This window comes from Hetaerina americana, unplaced genomic scaffold (assembly GCF_022747635.1).
Source record: "Hetaerina americana unplaced genomic scaffold, ioHetAmer1.1.p SCAF_7, whole genome shotgun sequence".
In the NCBI taxonomy this organism is placed as follows: Eukaryota; Metazoa; Arthropoda; class Insecta; order Odonata; family Calopterygidae; genus Hetaerina; species Hetaerina americana.
The window spans coordinates 62,405,035-62,424,408 of record NW_027287316.1 but is presented as its reverse complement, the minus strand read 5'-3'; the positions used below and the strand labels follow the sequence as shown (position 1 = coordinate 62,424,408).

At 39.2% G+C, this 19,374-nt stretch overlaps 1 protein-coding gene across 1 annotated transcript in view; it reads left to right on the top strand.

The window, feature by feature from the left end:
• LOC139696858 (uncharacterized) overlaps positions 1-19,374 on the top strand; it is a 521,008-nt gene that overhangs the window by 12,741 nt on the left and 488,893 nt on the right. The gene's annotated exons all lie outside the window — the stretch shown is intronic.

Genomic DNA, 19,374 nt, shown 5'->3' with positions numbered 1-19,374 from the left:
CAACGCCTTATTCAATAGATGCGCTGGATGGCTCTCGGCTATGGGGAACTAGGTTTGATATACAGGCACCACTGAAAAATCCAGATTTTGTATCGGATTACGGTGTGCTTGCTCCTTATTCGTTGTGCATCGTCAGATATAAAAAATAAGAATCAATGAGGTCAAATTTATGAATATCATTGTGTTTCCTCATTAATATCCAAATGGGAGAATATTGGTGTACTAGAATCAAAAAAGAGATATGGTGTATTGAAAAATGAATTAAGTGTTTCAAGAATATTTTGGCATACATTTAGACCAGTCAACATTTCTATTTTAATTTCCAATATTACTCCACGAGCCAAGAGTATTCATAATGAACTTAGAAAAAATTACCCCAATCAGAAAGTTAAGTGATTCCTGTTCTCTGATCTTGTCGTTAGGGATAATATAGTTTTTAGTCTGCCTATTTACTAATATTGTTATTGTTTGTTAAACTTTCATCTGGAAAATGCCTAACATATTATATGTAAATTGTTATAGAGATACTTCAAAGTTAAGTCTAGAGTGTCAAAGCCCGATACTCTATGAATCGATAATGAAGGAACACATGTGGAGGCGACGGTGATAAAAAATGCTATCGTGTGCTCCGATGCGTCTAGTTACCTCAATGCAGAAATATAGTATGTTCGCGTATCTTTTGATACTTGAGGACTTGAGGCGTTGTTGGTAAGATGTACACTTCAGAAAAAAACTCATTGGCGCCACAAAGATTAGTAATTTGTCGCATAAAATATGAATGCTGCGTATAAAATGTTTGATTACTCACCGTGAAATTCCGTTTCATAATCTTCGCCCCCGTTCATCGTATCATTTCTATCTCTTCATTCAACAGGAACGCTCAAAAATTTAATTGTAAACTTGCGTCAGCTCAATGTGGTTTATAAAGAGAAGGAGATTGGAAACTGGTGCTCTGATTTGAGACTTTGAGGAAAGATTAGCGAAGCCTTCAAATGTGGGGCTTTGTTTTGTGGTTTCGAAACCTAGTTTTTGAGGGAAAGGGTTGAACATTGATTGGGTACTTTAAGTGGGGATTTGGGTGGTGGAACAAATAAGCTGTTTAAAGTGAAGACAAACAATGAAGTGTTAGATAGCTTCAGCGAAGATAGGGATATGGAGGGCTGACTTGGAAAGACAGGAAAAGTGGATGATGTTGTTGAAGGTAAATGTGGTGTCGAAGGATGTAGTTAGAGTAAACGGTGTTTGTATTCCTCATAGGTATTTTTAACAAGCCTTCTAGTAGGTGTTATGGCTTTCAGTGACCATCGCAAACCGACCTGTTGGCGGTAGTCTTTCTATAACCACGTCAACATTTTAAGCAGGAGTTCGGATGGATGTGATTGCTAAATTTGGAGTAGCGATCTCCCCCTCGCATTAGGGAACACGTATTATCATCCCGGATGTGGCAGGACTTTTCAAGGGGATTTCGTTCTCTAGGTGAGAGCGTTGTGTGCAAAACACTCGGATTCAGTTCGCCATCCTCCGCTAGGGTCTTCAAACTTTGGGTGAAGGACGGAGCCTCATCGAAGCACCGTCTTCTTGATACGCCCGCGAATCTTCACACTTCTTTTCCCTTTTTCTTAATTTTCCGGACCCTCAACTTGGCCTCAATTACGCATTCATTCTCAGTGGTCAAACATTTGCTTCATTGACGTAGTTTTAATATCATTATTCCACTGTGCATATTTCAAATGTATTTTCAAAGAAGATTATTTATGCGTGGAAATCAAGTGGTGAAAATGTTTTTAGATGAGGTATTGTGTTTTAAACGTAAAATACATTTTTTCTCAGTTCCCATCTGTGGTCAGTTTTACTTGAATTAAATTCATAGACACGTGAGATGGTTTTTAAATGACCATTTGGATTGGTTAAAAAGGCGCCATTTTAATTTCCCTTGTTTATTAAATTTGGTGACAACTTATTTATCAAAGGTTATTAACTTTATAGTTGAAATATGCGGAGGATTTTCAAATGAACTCCGTCGACCGAAGCCATGTCACTTCTCAAAAATTATGCATGGGAATTCCTCCAATGAATCCCCCAGCATCCATCTTTTACTTGGGTTCCGATTCTGGAGAGTTCAGGTTACTGGTCAAAAGACTGTCGCAATTGATCAATGTATTAAGAAAGACCATGGCGAAGGCCGTATACGGTAATGAAGTGAGACGAATGAAATTTATGCTTTTTGCTCCAGAAGTCGCTCTTCTTGCCGGTTGATCCTACCTTCAGAAGCACTCCGACATCATTTGGTCGGCGGGTTTTCTTACCGAAGCATCGAGCAACGCAGCATTAGAATGCAAATGTTTCGTGATTTATGGACATCGTCATCGAGTAATAATAAAATTATTGAGTCCATGATTTTTCATAATCCTTCGGCTTTTTTCTTCGCAACCGTTTTGTTTTCTCGCCTTTCTCTAACCACGTGGCTATCGAACGATTTGTTTTATTGGGTCGACCGTTTTTTATTGACTCACGCCTCTTTGGGCTCGCGTGAGAAATTAAGTTTTGTTTGAGGTAGGTTTAGTGCTTTTTTTCCCCATTCCCCGCCGTGCGGATAAAGCTTCTTTTGTGAGCGTCGTTGAAATTCAGGCGTTCCTTCGTGAACGATTCCATCTTTGCCTCCCTCGTTTTTTGCAAATATACCGAATCAATCCAGTGTTTTTTCACTTGCTCTCAGCAAAGTAGATCTCTATTTTTTCATTATTTTTTCCGTGTATGACTCGGCATCAATCAAGATAAAAACGAATCCCCCCCTCCAACCTCTGCCAGTTTAAACGCGGAAATCGATGGGAGCAATTTTGGAACGCTTTATTCCTGAACGGAACCTGTATTTTGAGAGATCGTTTAAAACGTTATTCTCTCGAACCGAAACGGAATTTAAGGGTCATAGAATGCCCGTTTCCCGTTGTTTTTGTATCGATGGTGGTACCCTGTATTTTACGGGTCGTGGACGGCCCTCGGTCAATCTCATTACACCCTTGCGGTAGCTCTTTCCGCTCCAGTCCATCCACCCCAATAACTCCCGCCTCTTCTTTGAGCTAGCGTGACCTGCAGGGGAAGAGAATCCTGAAAGTGTCAACAAGAAATGATATCAATTGTCCGTGTATCCAATTTCTAAGCTTGGTGTAAAAGAGGATTTTTCTTTTTTTTTCTGGGTCTGGGTAAATTGAGGATTGGCAGTTGGGACGAGGCCCGATCATTTAGCCCTTTGGTATAGTCACGAACCAGATCAAGTGAACAGTGCACATCTTGACATGTACTCATGTTTTGATAATATGAAATTTGGGATGGAATATTTGATATGAACATGTGGGTCACCTACGACCTTTGCGATATTGACACTTTGAAGTCGAACCTCTACATCAAATGTAGCATTCCAAATGTCAATCTCTGGGGTCGTCTCCGATAGAGAAGAAAGCCCTGAAGTGCTGACGACAACTGATGTCGGGTGATCACTCTGCGGGGGTGGATTTTTGTAGCACGGAAGGAAAAAAGGAACAGGATTGCCGAGATCCTACGAAATAAGTAAAGCTATTATTAATGGTTACTTGGAGAGGCGAACTACTGCTGAGGTTATTTGCGCCATTACGGAATACATTGGTAAGATGAAGGACGATGGGAAGGATTTTTTAAGAAACTTGAGAAAGATAATAATAAATGAAGTGTCCACCTCAGGCCACAGTTAACAAAAACGTTTACGGTTCAACATTACATCCGATGAACGACGATGCGATGATTTTCCTGTCTAATATTACCTTAAGTGTTTCCCACTTGACGACAATTAGGAATCGAAATCCGGAAAATGGAAAGGAAAGTAAATTAGCGTGCATTTGAAAATATAATGAATATACTTGGCGAAATACCTCGAATTGTACCAAACTCGGACACAATTTTAGAGAACCTCTCTCGTAACAAAAAGAACGAGGTGGTAGCCCTTGTTCTTCTTACGCAGAAGTGCATTTCTTTTTCTAATACGTCCGTCCACGAAAGGTTCCATCTGATGAAGTGTGGAGGAGGGAGGGACCGAAATTCCCCAGAATTCGGGGTATCTGGACCGTTATATGGCAAAGGAGAGAATCATCTTCGCGTCCAAAATATAAACAAGATGTCTTGGAAACAACAGTACGTTACATTAATTGGAAGACTGTTTCTTGTACTCCGTTTGGGACTTGAAAACAAAGCCAATACCAGTTGAACAGGAGAATTCATATGCTGAGCTTGACTGCTTTCTCACTCCGTCAATACTATCATTATTCTGGGTGATAACACTTGATCTTACATATTAAAAATCAATGGTAAAATCCGAATTATTTTCATACGTCCATTATGGATTTCATACCTTAGTACCATAATCTGTTTCTACCTGCATCACTGTAAGGAGGTCTTGGAAACCGAACTAGTCGGACCTGGCGTCAAAATTTGACAGTCGTCTTTTCTGGACGGTGCATTATTTAATTATGAATGTGTCTCTTAACTCTATATACAATGCAGAAAAAGAATCCATTAAGCGATCGTAATTTTTTTTGTTTTTTGAATATAACGATTTTCCCTCGTAATGGTGGCAGTATTCTTGATCCCAATTATGCTCATGTACAGCAGGAAACGTGCATATTTATGGAAACGCTTCTTTTAATATCAACCCTTTATTCTTCATATTTTATGGAAATATCTAAATTTTGAGATTTTATCCTTAAATTTTTTGCGAACAAATTATTTAATTTCCTAATTCCCTCGGATTCGTTCATGGTGGTTCTCTTTGGTAACTGCAATCGCAGAACGGAATGGATGTGCATTTACATATTCTCCGCTGGCTACAGGATAAGCGAATGCCGGTTGACATACGGGTGTCGGACCTTTGTGCATAAGCATGAATAAGGGATGAAAATTTTTTTTTGTAATTAGCGTTAGCTCTTTTGCCTATGCTTCTAGTTGAAGCCTTGGTGAGAGACAGCGGGCAAAAGTCGAAGGATGTAGAAAGTGATTATATAACGAAAGTAAACATTCGCTTACTTCGAGATACCGACTTTTTTTGGTTGGTTGGGACCTTCGAGGAAGCGTGATAAACGATTTCGGATTGATAACATTTTTTTCTTTGTCCTTCGGATCATCGTCTCGTTAACTAATCCTCTTTTTAGCTCTGTATCTCTCTATCTCACACTCGTGTTGATCTGGGCGCCACCTTTCCTCAGAATTACGGAGAGCAATGTGCCGCCTATGACAAGCACTTTTGTGCGCACGTCTGCCATGTTGGACGAGTGAGAATTATGGGACAGTTGGTGAAAGAAAGGAATAATGGAGAATATCCTCCACGGACTTCCGTTCTTCAAAACGTTCCCGTTCTAGAACTTATTTTTTGATGCCCGGATTTGGAATCACCCAGTCACTAGCCGAGTGCTTTTTCCATTAGAAGAAATCGTGCACCTTCCAATTGCTTTTCATACTATTTCAAATACGTGTCTCGTTGGACTTTTTCCGTGTCTAGACGGTTCACGTCATACCAGGCTTTACCTACTACACGTCTTACTCCGCGAGCCTCCACGTGGGCGTGTGGTGGTGGACTCTAAAAAAATACTTTTTATCAATGAACTTTTGCAAGAAACTGCGGGAGATGCCACGACATTAACTTTTTGAAGGAATCATCCGCTAATATGCATTACAATGCAACAATTACAGAGTGTAAAAAACATTCGCCCCGGTCAAGGCGACTGATTTTTACACACTGCAATTTTTGAATTGTAATGTAAGTATGGATTGTTGTGAAGTATTATCATTCGTGATGGCAGATAAAGATAGATATCTTATAATCAAAGTTGTTTCGTAGCTTGAAATTGAATTTTCTGTAATAGCTAATTGAGCCGAGAAGAAGTAGTTTTTAAATATACAGGTACTGTATACTTATGCCATTGCTGGAGTATTACTTTCCATTTTTTATCCAGGCGTTTAATCCGTCGATTATCGATTATTAATGCGTCGATCCGTCCCCCTGCCACACACCTTTTTGGTAGCTTGCAGGGTATTAATGTAGATGTAGATATAGTGTAGGATTATGATAATTTCCTCTTTGATCCTATGAGTGAGAATCAATTCTCTGTATCTTTCTACGACTCTTCCAAGTGCAGTGTCATCGGTCGTGCAGTCAGAGTGGTCTTGTTTTTTTCACTGATTTGCAATAATGAACTGAAGAATTGGACTACTACGGCGCAGCAATTTTGCTCCACCACGACTGGACCACTTCACGGAAACTCCAATATCAATTACGGACATATTACGGCCCGTGGTATTTTTTTGTTGTGGGCCGTACACCGATGTGTGGACGGCCCATATGCTCTTATATTCAGACCTCCACGGTCACAAGCGCTGTACTTGCGTTTGTTAACTTGAACAGATAACATGAGTACCTTCAACTTTTGAACGAAAATTGTTGCGATGAAATGAAGGTGTCAACACTGTATCGCTTTGATACATTCCTCTGCCAACCTTTTTACTAACCGGAGTTGATAACGTCAGTGAACAGAAGACTTAGCGTTAGAGTTATATCATTACTAACCGGCTGGCTTCGGTTCTAGAATTAAGTAGATTCTTTGCTGCCATACGTATGATTACCCTTCTGATAACGAAGATAAATACTCGTTAATATTTGCCAGAACTAATAGATTTAGGGTTTCTTTATTACCATGTGAAATCCTTGATGGCAACAAGCAATTGCATCTTGATACAACCCCTTGAAATCATCGCCCGGCACAGCGCGTAGGGGATAATCCTTGTTAAACCACTCACGGGCCGGATGGGGTCCTAGATGATCAAATTATGCCGTATGCAAACGTTTTATGCTTAAGTTAGATAGATCGATTGATAATTGTCATTTATTTGAAGAAAAATTAAGACGTTTAGTCTTCTCTTCCCCTTAACCCTTTAAGGGTGTATAATAGTTGTTTTGTTCCAATGTTTCTCTTGTTGCGTTCCCCCTCTAACCTGTTTTTTTAGTTATGCAATCACTGCGAAATTATTTTAAACAATCATAATTAATTTATTTCAATGTTTTTGAATAATTAGGAAGATAAGGAGTCATAAAAACGTTTTCGCGGTTTCCTTAGGACGCGACAGAATTCGGTGCACCACTGACCAGGGTTCTGATCGCGGGCCTCCATGATATTTTTTAAGGCTATGGAGAACGTAAACGCTTTCACCGCTCTTCAAATGTCGCGTCATGCGACCCAGCATGCACTCCTGCGTATCTCTGGAGTTGGATCGCCAGATCCGTGATTGGACACTGCTCCTCGGACGAAAATCATGGCAGCGACAACGCACAAAAAGCATCCACGATCGCATCCCAAGATCTGCGCGCGTCTTTCTTCAAGGGACGAAAAGACCGATAATGTCAGAGAATCGAACTAGAACTTTCTCCACGGAAGGTTACTCATGAACCATCTATTCATCTGTATCATTACTTAGTATTCGGGTTTTAGCTTCGGGCATACAAGTAAATTGAGCGGTCGCATATCCTGTTTTGTAACCCTACCCCTTAAGCGTCCGTCCCTACCGTCCTACCGTTTTTCATCGTCATAACTGCTTCATTATGCGTCCAATGCGATTGATGATTGCCCCATACCCCTTTTTTTTGGTGGTATAGCCTATTGGGAAGTCGCATTAATAAATCCCTTTATCTCTTGGGCGATTGGTTTTTTTCAATGGCCAGTGGTATAATGTTTACCGACGGTCCTCCACTTTTTTCGGTGGTGAGAGACTTGGTATGCAGACGACTCTCTCCGAATTACTCGGAAAATGTTCCTTCGTGTTTTCTTTTATTTTTTACTTTGCGTCTCGCGTACGCGCGCGTTAAAGAGATGGCGGGAAGTTTTTTACCATTATTATTTTTATTTATTATCGCTTGGAAAGGGGGAGGGGAATAAAAAGGGGGAGAGAGTGGGGTTAAAGTAGGGTGGTCAACTCCGCTGGGACAGGTGGAATGGATGGAAGAGGGAGGTCTTTTTATTTTCGCCTCAACCCTCTTTCTCTCACCCTTTCCCACGTAATGCAGGCGCTTCGCCTCATCCCCCTTGCCTTGTTTTCACCCCCTTTATCCCCCGCCTCTCCCCTCAATCACTTCCCATCCCTCCTAACTGATTCACCTCCGTTCACCCCAACTCTTAGCCCTCCCTCTCCAACCCCGCTATTCGACCTTGGTTTCATAGAAGTGGGAGTGAGGCCGAGGGAGGAGGAGACCCGGGGCCTCTCTCACATGATTTGATCACCTTGGCTACCACAGGCGGCGCGGTCTGGGTGGGCCGAGCGGGTGGTGGGTTGGGGGAGGCAGGGGAAGGGTGAGAGGGGCGGGTCTGGGGTTCCTCGTGGTGTGGAGGAGGAGGAGAGGGGGGTGTGCTCACGAAAAACCAAAAAGGGGTTATCCAGTGGGGGAGGAGTGGGGTTAAAAGGGAGTGAGTGACTGAAGGATAGGTGACCGTGGGTGTATCGAGAACGTCTCTGTCTCGCGGCTTTTCGGGCCTTTGCGGGCAACGTGATAAAACCGCCGCGTCTAATCCAGGTGCTAATAGGTAGGCACACTAAATGCCCCGAGGCGTGTCTCGTTTTTTCCGCGGATGCTAGTTTAGTTTTCTGAATAGGCGTCTCTTGGCTGGAGATTTAATCGTACCCGACTGGCGATTGTCAGTACCTCCTACCCTTACGTTAAAGTAGGCTGGACTATTCTTAAGTTCTAGGAAATTTGTATTCTTGTGTCTTGAAAACACTTTTGTTTAAGTCGGAAAATAAAAATGTTCTGTGTTTTACGAACTTAATTTTATTTCATTCATGCGAACGATAGGGTAATCTAAGTATCTGATTTTCTTCACAATCCGGTAGCTTAATATTTTGACCTAAATGTTTTGGGAGAAATTAAATGATTAACGTTTTTTATGCTTGGGGTTAAGAATAATCCACGAAACATTTTTGAGGTAATTCAAGAATAGCCACACTTTATGAATATGAGGTCTTCTTTCGTATGGGTACTCATGGGATGATGTATAAAGACAGGGAATCAAATTGAAGGAAATATATTTATATGTTGTTTTTTAATACGTTTTTTTTATAAACACCCGCAGAAATTATTGCTGGCCGAAAGTTTCTTCCTTCATAGTATGGACAATTTATTTTATTATGGAGTAAATCGTTGATTTTTGAGGTGTGGATACGGAAGGGAACTGCAAAAGTAAAGAGAGACAGAGGAAGACAAACGAGATCGGAAAGTTTTGGATACAGTGTGGAAAGAGAAGTGACTGGCAAAAATATGAAGAAAAAAGAATATTGGATGGATAAGATATTGATATGTAGATGGATGCTAAACTGTGTTGTGCGGAGGGGGAGAATTTTAGGTCAGCGCATTAGGGAGAGGAAGAATTTCGGCTGGTTGAAGTTGGAAAAAAATGAGAGGAGTTGAATAGTGAGTTAATATTTGGATAAGGGTCGTTTTTTACTGTTTTGAAAGATTTTAAAAGCCCTGAAGTATGTATTATGGTTTCTAGAGACTGACCAAAATATAGTATACCTGTACTTCTATCCGACCATATACTTTTAGTTAAAGGTATAGCAGTAATATTTTTCTCCTTCATTTTACCAAAGGAAATGATTCATGTTTGAATTTGCATTCCAAAATATTGGGCCCAAACAATACAGAAAATATCCAGAGTAGCGTCGGAAATTTATCGTTCTTTGCTTTTTACCTCCCATTTTGGACCCCTCAACAAAGTGATGCCCCGATGCCTCCTACTTTGTAATACGAGGATTAAAGTTGGGGAAACACGTTTTACAACCTCGTAATTTCTCCTTTGTGGTCCGAATGGGCTAAGGATCCTGATTAATTTACATATAAGTTTTCTTTTAAATCCTGTTATCCTTGTTTTGGAACAATGATTTTTGACCTTTACATTGGCCAACATTTCGAATTTCAAGTAGTCAGCCAGAATTTCGGCTTTCATAATATCTCCCCAACCCTCTCCTTTTTTATCAAAAATGTTTCCTTTCGTTATCCATAATGTTTCTCTTTGGAACATGGTTTGGCGATATGCTTGAGATTTGCGGAACTCTTTGAGTATTTTTTTATTAGTCGGGATTAATGACTCGATATTCCACCTTCACTTATAAACACCGGCGACGGGTAGTGTCTTAAATGCCCCATCACAAATTTGTAAATGTTTTCTGCACCTTCTAACTTAAACGGCTTCGTGTATATGCAACAGATGTTTCATATTTTTGCCACAGAATACCGCACTATTATCTAATTCTGCCGAAACGCCCTTTTTCCGTTACCAACCTAGAGGAAAGTGATCGATTCTATTAACCTTTGACTCATGTTATGGGAAAAATAACTAATGAATGGGAATATGAAATCGTGATGTTAGAGTACTGACAGTATTGCTTAGGTCCTACATAATTTTGTAGCATTCAGTTTTCCGATGCTCTGTAAAAATTTTAATGACATTTTGCGAGAAAAGTGGAAAAGTTAAGATTATGAGATTAGAGGGTATTTATTTCCTACTGAATGTAAATTCTCGGATTCATTCGACTCCATTTTCGGGTTCATGATTTAACAGGCTGGCTGTACACTTTAAAATTTCACGAGCTAAGGTCATTCTCGAATAATGAAAATATTTTTATTAAAATGATCGCGTTTCACTTACATGAAAACAAGTAGTTGTGATAATTTTAGCGATAATGTATTTCACTTAGATATATAGGTGTGTTTTAGGTAGTATATAAATGTGTCACTGAAGTTTTAGCTCCTCTAACAATTAAGTAATTTTCTCGAGAAGTAAACTTAAACTTGAGATTGACTTAAAAACGTATAGAAATCGTGTAATAGAGCAGGAGGAATGATTCACGCAATTAGACTAAACTTTGGGCTAATATGAATGTAGTGTAAAGCAAGTAATGCAGTCTCAAAGGCAGTTCTTCGCCCAGAGGAGAATCTTAACCGCGGCACGGAAGGAGGGAGTACAAGTATACATTACTTGTATGTGGAAAAACGGCATGAAGGAGATAGGATGGAGAAGGGTTTAATGCATGGAAAAATTTGTTGACAGATTGATCAAAATGATGATATTGTCCTTATCTAAACTTTAATAAGAAAAAAAATGATAAGGTAATTTGACTGGGGGATATTTTTAATAAAAAAACAATTGGTGATATTTCACGATCGTATTAGTGCGAGTGTGCACTAATTTTGAGTCTAATCTAAGCTCTATTATCCCCAGTTAACTTGTATTGTTTCGTTAAGTTTATATCTTGACGTTTTTAAATGTTAAAAAAATATTAATGCGGTTCAAAATAATATTTTAAACGTTAACCAAAATGTGAAATGACTATCTGGGACCGTGCCCGGAAGCTACTTAGTCTTCTGCACGGTAAACCATCTGAATGTAATGGAACTTGACGCGTTTATCGATCATATGCGTTGCCATAATAATAATAATTTTCCGACGTCATTTACTGAGACGCTACATGCACGGTTATCTTCACGCGAGGATTGGCCGTAGTCCTGGATAGTTTCGACGACGAAGTACTCCATACGTCTCCCTAATAGGATGGAACGGGGGACGGAGACGCATTCTTCTTGGCTTAAAGGGCGGACGGTGTGAGAAGGATGTCGAGGCGGAATGGTGCGGTGGTTGGCGCGATTGTTCGTCGTGTCAGACTGTATGGACCATTGGCGATTCGACGACGCAGCGTTCGCAAAACTCTGGTTTATTTTTGGCTGAGGTAGATGAGGGGATGAGGTCGGAGGTGGGGGGGGAGAGAGAGAGGTTTTTGAGGGGTGTTTCAAGGCGGTGCAGGAGTGGCTCCTTGGTTGGGTACGGGAAATGTGTTCGGTCATCCCTATTTTGAGATATTTTTTCAAACCGAAATAAAAAAAAGGAAGAGAGAGAAGTTATTTACCGAGTAAGGTTTTCTAATGGCGGAGCGAGTGATAGGGAAATAATATATTGATTTTTATCGACTCTTACTTAAGTAGTTTCATTCGCACGATTGGGGAAGCGTTTAACGTTGACTCCCGGGACTATTTTGTCTTAAACGTCATCCGACACATAACCCTCCGGACTTGGTCATAGGAATTTTGAGGGGTTCTCAGATTTTTTTAATTTGAAAGTGGAAGGTTTTTCGAGGAGGGAAATAGAGGTAACATTTTCAATGAAAGATTCCTCAAGGCCGAACGTCCGAACAACTTTATAGAATTGGTTTTTAAGTTCTGAGATCAATGACTTTTTCACGGGATCAAGCACTGTTTAATATCAAGGTCCCATCCACAAAAAAACTTTATTTTTTTTCTCTCAGTAATTTGCTGCGAAGGCAAAGAATTAGGCGGGAACAGCTCGTGCAAATTGTTAATATAAATAGCATGTAAACTCACTTAATTGTTCTTGGTTGATTAACCATTATTAGATTCAAAACGTTCAATAGATTTCAATTCAACCGAATCTGCATTTGTTGTATAGGTATCTTGACGATAGATGAGCAGTAGTAGTTTTAGGGGAGGCGACCGACAGCTGAAGCCATTTGCGTCATTAGGGGTGGGCAGGAAAGGAGGGTGGAGAGAAACCGGGAGTTAGCATTAGCCTACTCTTAACGAAAGGCACCAAGGGGCCTGTAGCTTAACGTCCCGTCCGACGGACGGCGTACTCACTCAAGTGCCCTCCACAAAGCACCTCAAGTAGGGATCGGCATACCACTGAAAAACATCTGCTGCCTCCAGGATTCGAACCCGAACCCTCTGGGAGTACAGCCAGTACGTCAACCACCGCACCATCCCGATCCCCATGATAGACGAGATAATCGCACAAATTTTGCAATTTCCTAGAAAATTATGGTTAGAATATCTATAATTTAGGAGAGATATAACTCTTGAATGATGATTTAAGGATCATATTAAATAAATTCATCGTAACATTAGTAAGCTAGTAAAGTAGGGTAGTCGTAAGAGTGAGTAGACTTTATCGTTGGCGAGGGATCTGTAGTTTATGGTTCAATGCTTTTTTGAAATACTATATGTCACGAGGCATGCCATTTTCATAAGTGAGTAAAATAACCCACCAGTTTCCTCATGTTCGAGGAGGAAATTTTCTGGAAGAGTCCTGAAAAGTCTCGTGGCTTGTCTTTTCTTGGCGGAAGGACCATCCTTATCGATTGCCGATCCAAGCGAACATTCTCTGCTGACAGTATTAGGTCTTTTTGAGGTGAATATGGAGTTACTTCTTACGAGGATGCATTGCCATTCGCTTGCACTTTCCCCCATCATCACCGATTGCTGTCTAATGTAAAGACTGATACAGTTTCATTCGTTTTTCAAGGGCTTAAGACTTTCGTATTTAATTACTTTACGTGTTACTTTTTGAGCATTAAGTATTTTTAATAGAAAGTATTTTTTCATGTTCTTCCTTAGATCTATTATTTCAAATGCAACCGAGATTTCAACCATTTCAGATCATCTTGGTTGTACTTAGTTATTAAATGAATACTCTGCGAAACTACAAAATTTTCCTTACGTTCCGTATCATGTAAGTTAACTAATAGTTAACAAAGTCATCTTGAGTCTTGCTACAAGTGTGGAAAAATCTAAAGCAATGGAAATTCGTCAAAATATCATGAAATTCTTAGATTTAGTCCAAAAATTATTTAAAATTCAAATGATTGACTTGATCTTTCCAATTTATTTAGCTGCTCCAGTAGCCATACAGCGACATTTATATGCATGCCCCATTGCAACAATCTTGTAGTAGCACTGTAAATTTAGTGTTTAAAAGACTCGTAAAAACTTTGGTATGGAGCGTAGCTATGTACGGCGCGGAAACGTGGTCATTGAAGCAGGAGGATAGGCGTAGACTGGAGGCTTTTGAAATGTGGGTGTGGAGAAGAATGGAGAAGGTAAAATGGACAGAGAAGAAAACAAATGAGGAAGTACTTGGTATGGTGGGCGAAGAGAGGGGTTTGCTGGGAGCAATCCTATGGAGGCAGGAAAAGTGGATGAAGGGGGTATTGACCGGCAGTGGGATGTTGAAGACTGTAATAGAGGGGAGAATGTTAGGCAAACGAGGAAAGGGAAGGAACAGGATAGGGATGTTGGACGGGATGAAGGGTGGAAGAAAGTACTCTGAGATGAAGAGGGACCTGATATAGAGTAGGATGATGGATTTTGTGTTTTGTTGGGAGTAATAAAATGTTTGTTTGGTAGTTGCGTCCATCTAAAAACCTACCTTAACCGGTAGATTACCTTAAAAAAAATATGAGTATTCTTCCCTTCCCTCTCAGAAATTTTGAACTGAAAAAATTGAACTTTCCTTCCTAGGAATCATGGAATAATTAAATATGATGAATATGCGCAAGTTAGCTGCCCCGATATGGTCAAAAAACTTTATATTGTATGTATTTACTTTATATGTATCTAAAGTATATAGTATCTATAGTAACTTTATATGTATCTAAATTAAGATCGACATACATTTTTAAATGGGAAAATTCATTTCGAAAACCAAACATAGGGTGACCAATAAGTCGAGAAAAAATCGGAAATCCCTCATTTTCTTTAAAACTTGGGGGAGAAAGGGGAAGTTTTTTTAGCAAACTATCGGGAACTTGATATAAGAATTGAGAACATGGAATGGGAATTGGGAATTCCCCAGGAGAGCGACGTTCTTTTTAGCTGTGCGATCAGTTCATGTTTTTTTTAATGGCTCTCGTGCATGTAGCCGTGGTAAAACCGAAACTATAGGTGATAGGACGTGCTGTGGTGATACTGGTGAGTCTCGAAACGATGATGGATGATCCTCTTGGAAATTTCGTAATAAGATTCTAAATAATCGGGAGGAAAATGGGAAAAAGGACTTCATGTTCGTCGGGAAAATCTGGAAAAAATAGGGAATGGTTATCGACAAATAGAGTGGCCACCCTAAAGCGGTCATTGTTCGCACTACGAACATGATGAAATATTCTTTTTTTATTACTACGATAAGGGTTTGAATGTTTATCATAATTCTGGATTGTAGCTAATTATTCGGCTGTTCCTTAAACCGCTCGTGTTAGTAGCTATGCAGTAGAAATGCATTTGAAGAATTATGTGATATTCTTCGAGGACGTGTGAATTCGATCAATTAAATATTATTTCATTTTTTAGCTGTCAACTTTAAGCCATGGACAAAGTTAAATATGCGGATTATCAGTGATGAATTTGGTATGATTTCATTAATCCTTTTCCGCTGTTTCACATATACGATGTATGCCCTGAGTATAGATTAAATCTATATATAAAAGCTAGGAGAATCTCGCAATCTTTTAAAGTAATTTATTTAATCTCCAACCTCAATCCACCGTTGCGCATTTCGGTAATCTAATGGAGGAAGACGGAACCTATCCTCAAGATATCAGCTGGTTATAGAATGTAATAGGATATACTTCCATCCACTTAAAAACCTTCAATCAGTTGATCGAGCTCTGTTTTGTCATTGATTTATTCATTTATATTTTAGGACATTGAATAAATTGGCTTTTTAATCGGATTAACGTATAGAATGCAAGCATAAATTACGCATTTCAAAGAAATATGGATTGCGACGTAATATATCGCAGTCTTTTTTGATACCCTTATTATTGGTACGTATTTTTAATTAACTCTTTAATTTAACTTTTGGAATACTATTCCCCATGCAGAAGCAGTTTAAACTTTTTCTTAGCACATCCTTTTGATATATAGCCTTATGCATGATTCCTATGATATTAAATCTAAGAAAAAATAGTAATTCAATGTAAAAAAAATCTTTATTTTTCTCTGTTGAGCTTTGTAAGGCTTTTTAACATCAATTGGGATTTTTGAGATAGGATTTTAATGGTCATGGAAAATGATATGAATTTTCGGTTTAGGAGTTAAAAGGTTTTTAATCCTTCAATTCCAAAAAATATTATGATTGATGAGCAACGTCATTATTATATCTTTAGCTACTTCATTACTGTGAACCAAATATTTTAGTCTTTTTCTTCAAGTTAGGAGAGAACTAATTAGCTTGTAAAATCGATTAAGGCAGCCTTGGCTACCACAATCCTCAATGGCTCACTCAATGAAAATGCCGGTTCAGCAAATTCAGTGCAATAGTATGCACGCCGCCTCCTCATAAACAAGTGGCGTATCTGTGTAACAGAATGCCATTTTTCTGAAATAGAAATTAGCAATATTGTGTAGCGTAGTGTTCTTGGCGTTTTCCCGACCTGCTTCAAGTCAATAGTTTGATCCCCGGTTTTTGTGAAGTTTTACATTTGGTAGTAAGCTTTGGATTAGATTGTAGTTATTCCGGCATCTTAGAGCAAACTAATCGCTTCATACTGAGAGAGCAAGTTAAAAATGTGTGAATTAATTAATTGCTCTTGTTGAAACTATCATATATTTTTTTAATTGAAGGCCTTTGTTGAGCATACTGGCATTTAATTCAAAATAATGAATCTGATGAAGGGTGAATACAGTGTGATGTAGGATATTGATGGTAGGAAGCGATTATATCTCCATTTTTCCATTACATAGGGAAACATCAAAATTGATGGAATACGAAATATGTAGATGATAGCTATTGAATATGCCTCGACTAAACTCTTTTAATAATAAACTATTCGCGAATATTTCAAGAAAACGGTGCTAATGAACCATATTCAGTAGTAATAATAATGTGACCTTGATGCTTCCTTTACCGTGCCGCTGTGATTTCAAAATGCCATTCTATAAACGAAATTTTGTTTACTGACGCGAGAAGTCAGTGGACGGAATGAATTCGATGATGCATTGTGCGAACGGGGTCAAAGTTTAAGTAGAAAATCTTATTTGCATAACCTCTGTCTGTGGGCGTTTTAGCCATATTTCAGTTATTTCCGAACCGGTGGTGGAGTTGTTCCTTCTGTCATGATCTGAACTGGATTTTTCTCTTAAATTTACACAGCAACACTAATCAAACATCTTTCATTATTGCCACCTAACTGTTCGGAGACATGATAAACCGTCGTTTATTGCCATATGCTGTCGGTAATTCGTCAGTCCATCTAATATGCCCGCCGGGCGCTTTGTGTCGGTGCAAACTATTCAATTAGGATATCTTTTGTTACCACGGGGTCCTGTTGACGCTCGCGTGGGAGTTAACACCATCTAATGATTATGTGGGGGAGGGGTGTCATGAAAGTGGTCACTCGTCTATTATGAGAACGTGAGGTAAGACCGATGCACATCTGGGCCAGCCCGAAATGTGGTCCACGTATTTTTTAAGCGGGTTTTGTTGACTCCTATGGAATCAGTCCGTTGTGGGAAGAGTAAGGAATGATTGTTCGGGCCCGTAGCTTGGGTGAGTTGGGGTGTCGAAGTGTTTATTCTACCTCCTCTAAGATCCCCACTTCCTCCATGGTTTTCCATCATTTGTTCAACTCGTTAGGAGTGAGGAAAATAAAGGTATGGGAGTACAACTTTAACTTAAGATATAATATTCAGAAACTTTGTGAGTGAGCTATTTCGTCACTTGTGACTGCATAAATTCGTTCATATTTGATGAGTTTGGTCGCTTCGTATTTCGAAGACGCAACGCATATCGGAAATAGATATTCGTTATTTAGCGGAACAAGATAGACACCTCGCTGAATCTCTTCGACCAAACGATTCATTCCCTCGGTGTTTAAAAATCGGTAAAATTTAAATTAGAACTTTTACGGAATATATGGGTACACACGTACGTATGGCAATATACCAGGTATAAAAGTGCTACCCGAGAGTTTGTGTAATTTTAAGGACAGATGTCTGTGCTCAGATAAAAAGAGAGAGACACCAGAAAAAATTACTATTGATTACTATTTGCATTCCCGTTTGGACTCAGAATGTGTACTAGTGTGGAAAATTAAAGATGTTGGCATTTTACCTCATAAATAACCGCTTGAGGGAAACAATGCAAAGGAAAGGGGATGCAAAAATTTGCAAACTCTACTATAAAACTATTACACCGAGTGATTTCTAAAGATTAAACAGTGGATAAATATGATCAGTATTCAGTTTTTTGCGTAAAACCAGAATTTATTAACATAATAATAGTTATAGTGAGATATATATTATGTTCTCCGATACTCATCTGAGGATAAAAAAGTGATTTTTTCTAATTCTTTTGATGTCACGACTCCTTTCATTCAGTTTTGACCATTGACCTCGTGAGTGTGATTATTTATCTGGAAATTATCTTTGTGTTTTAGCCGGCCTTTTATGTCGAGTTTAATCCATTATGCTGTTCTCCAAGTTATTTCATATGAAGAAAGGAAGGGAGTGGCTGAGAAGTTTCACGATGGAAAACTTGGATCCAACGGGAATCTTAAAAAGTTGTTCTGGGCTTATTGTCGCCAGTATTGTTCTTGGGATATCCTTTAATTGTTATCTGCCCTCCAGTAAATTTGCGGAATGCATTGTTATTCAGAATCCCATTAGGTTGATCGATCGTCTTTTTAATCGAACGTGCTTCTGGCTCTAAATGTGAAAATGTGGGACGAATGGAGCTTTAGCTCAAGAATAATGATAGGGTCGGTTTAAAATTATCTTTCTCCCCGCATCTTCATCGATTTCATGCGGAGTAGTACGATTTTAGTTTTCCTTGCAAATTGTAATCAGTAGAGTTGATATAAGTTATTTCATGAATGTTAGTTTCTCCTTCAAGTAGGCTAGTAAACTTCTAAAGTTGCAAATGCTTACTTAGTATCTCCCATGACATACTCTAAAAGTACACGCACATTAAGCAAAGCTAAAATATATCGGAAATTCGCAGAGAAAGGATTTTAAGGGACTAGAAGACGGATATAGTGCGTCTATTTTCACGTTACCATTTACTTAATGGCCACTTCTTTTCAAGCGCCCCATGTTCTAAATTGAGATTTTGTATCATAAGAGCCTCGTGCTGATTTTTAACAGGACATTGCGGTATTACTCCTTAAGTATTCTCATAGCAGAAGTAGACCACATCAATATCAAAGATGTAAGCACAATTCACGACTGATATTTTTGCCCTTGCTTCCCCTCGAAATCCTCATAAAAGAAATTTCTTCGACAGGGAATTCTCGTTTTACGTAATCAAATTTTTTGAAAGACTTGCCTCTTCGAGCTTGGCATATATTTTTTGCTCATTTGATAATTTGACTGTGTGAAATTGTTATGAATGAAAGCTTTGAATCAAGACTCGGAGTTCTTCGCGGTCATGTGATTTTCGAAGGAGACAATATGGGCGAGTTATTATCGTGACATGAAGAAGGTCACGCGATGAAAGCGGAGCGAAATTCTTAAAGCGGGGTAAATGA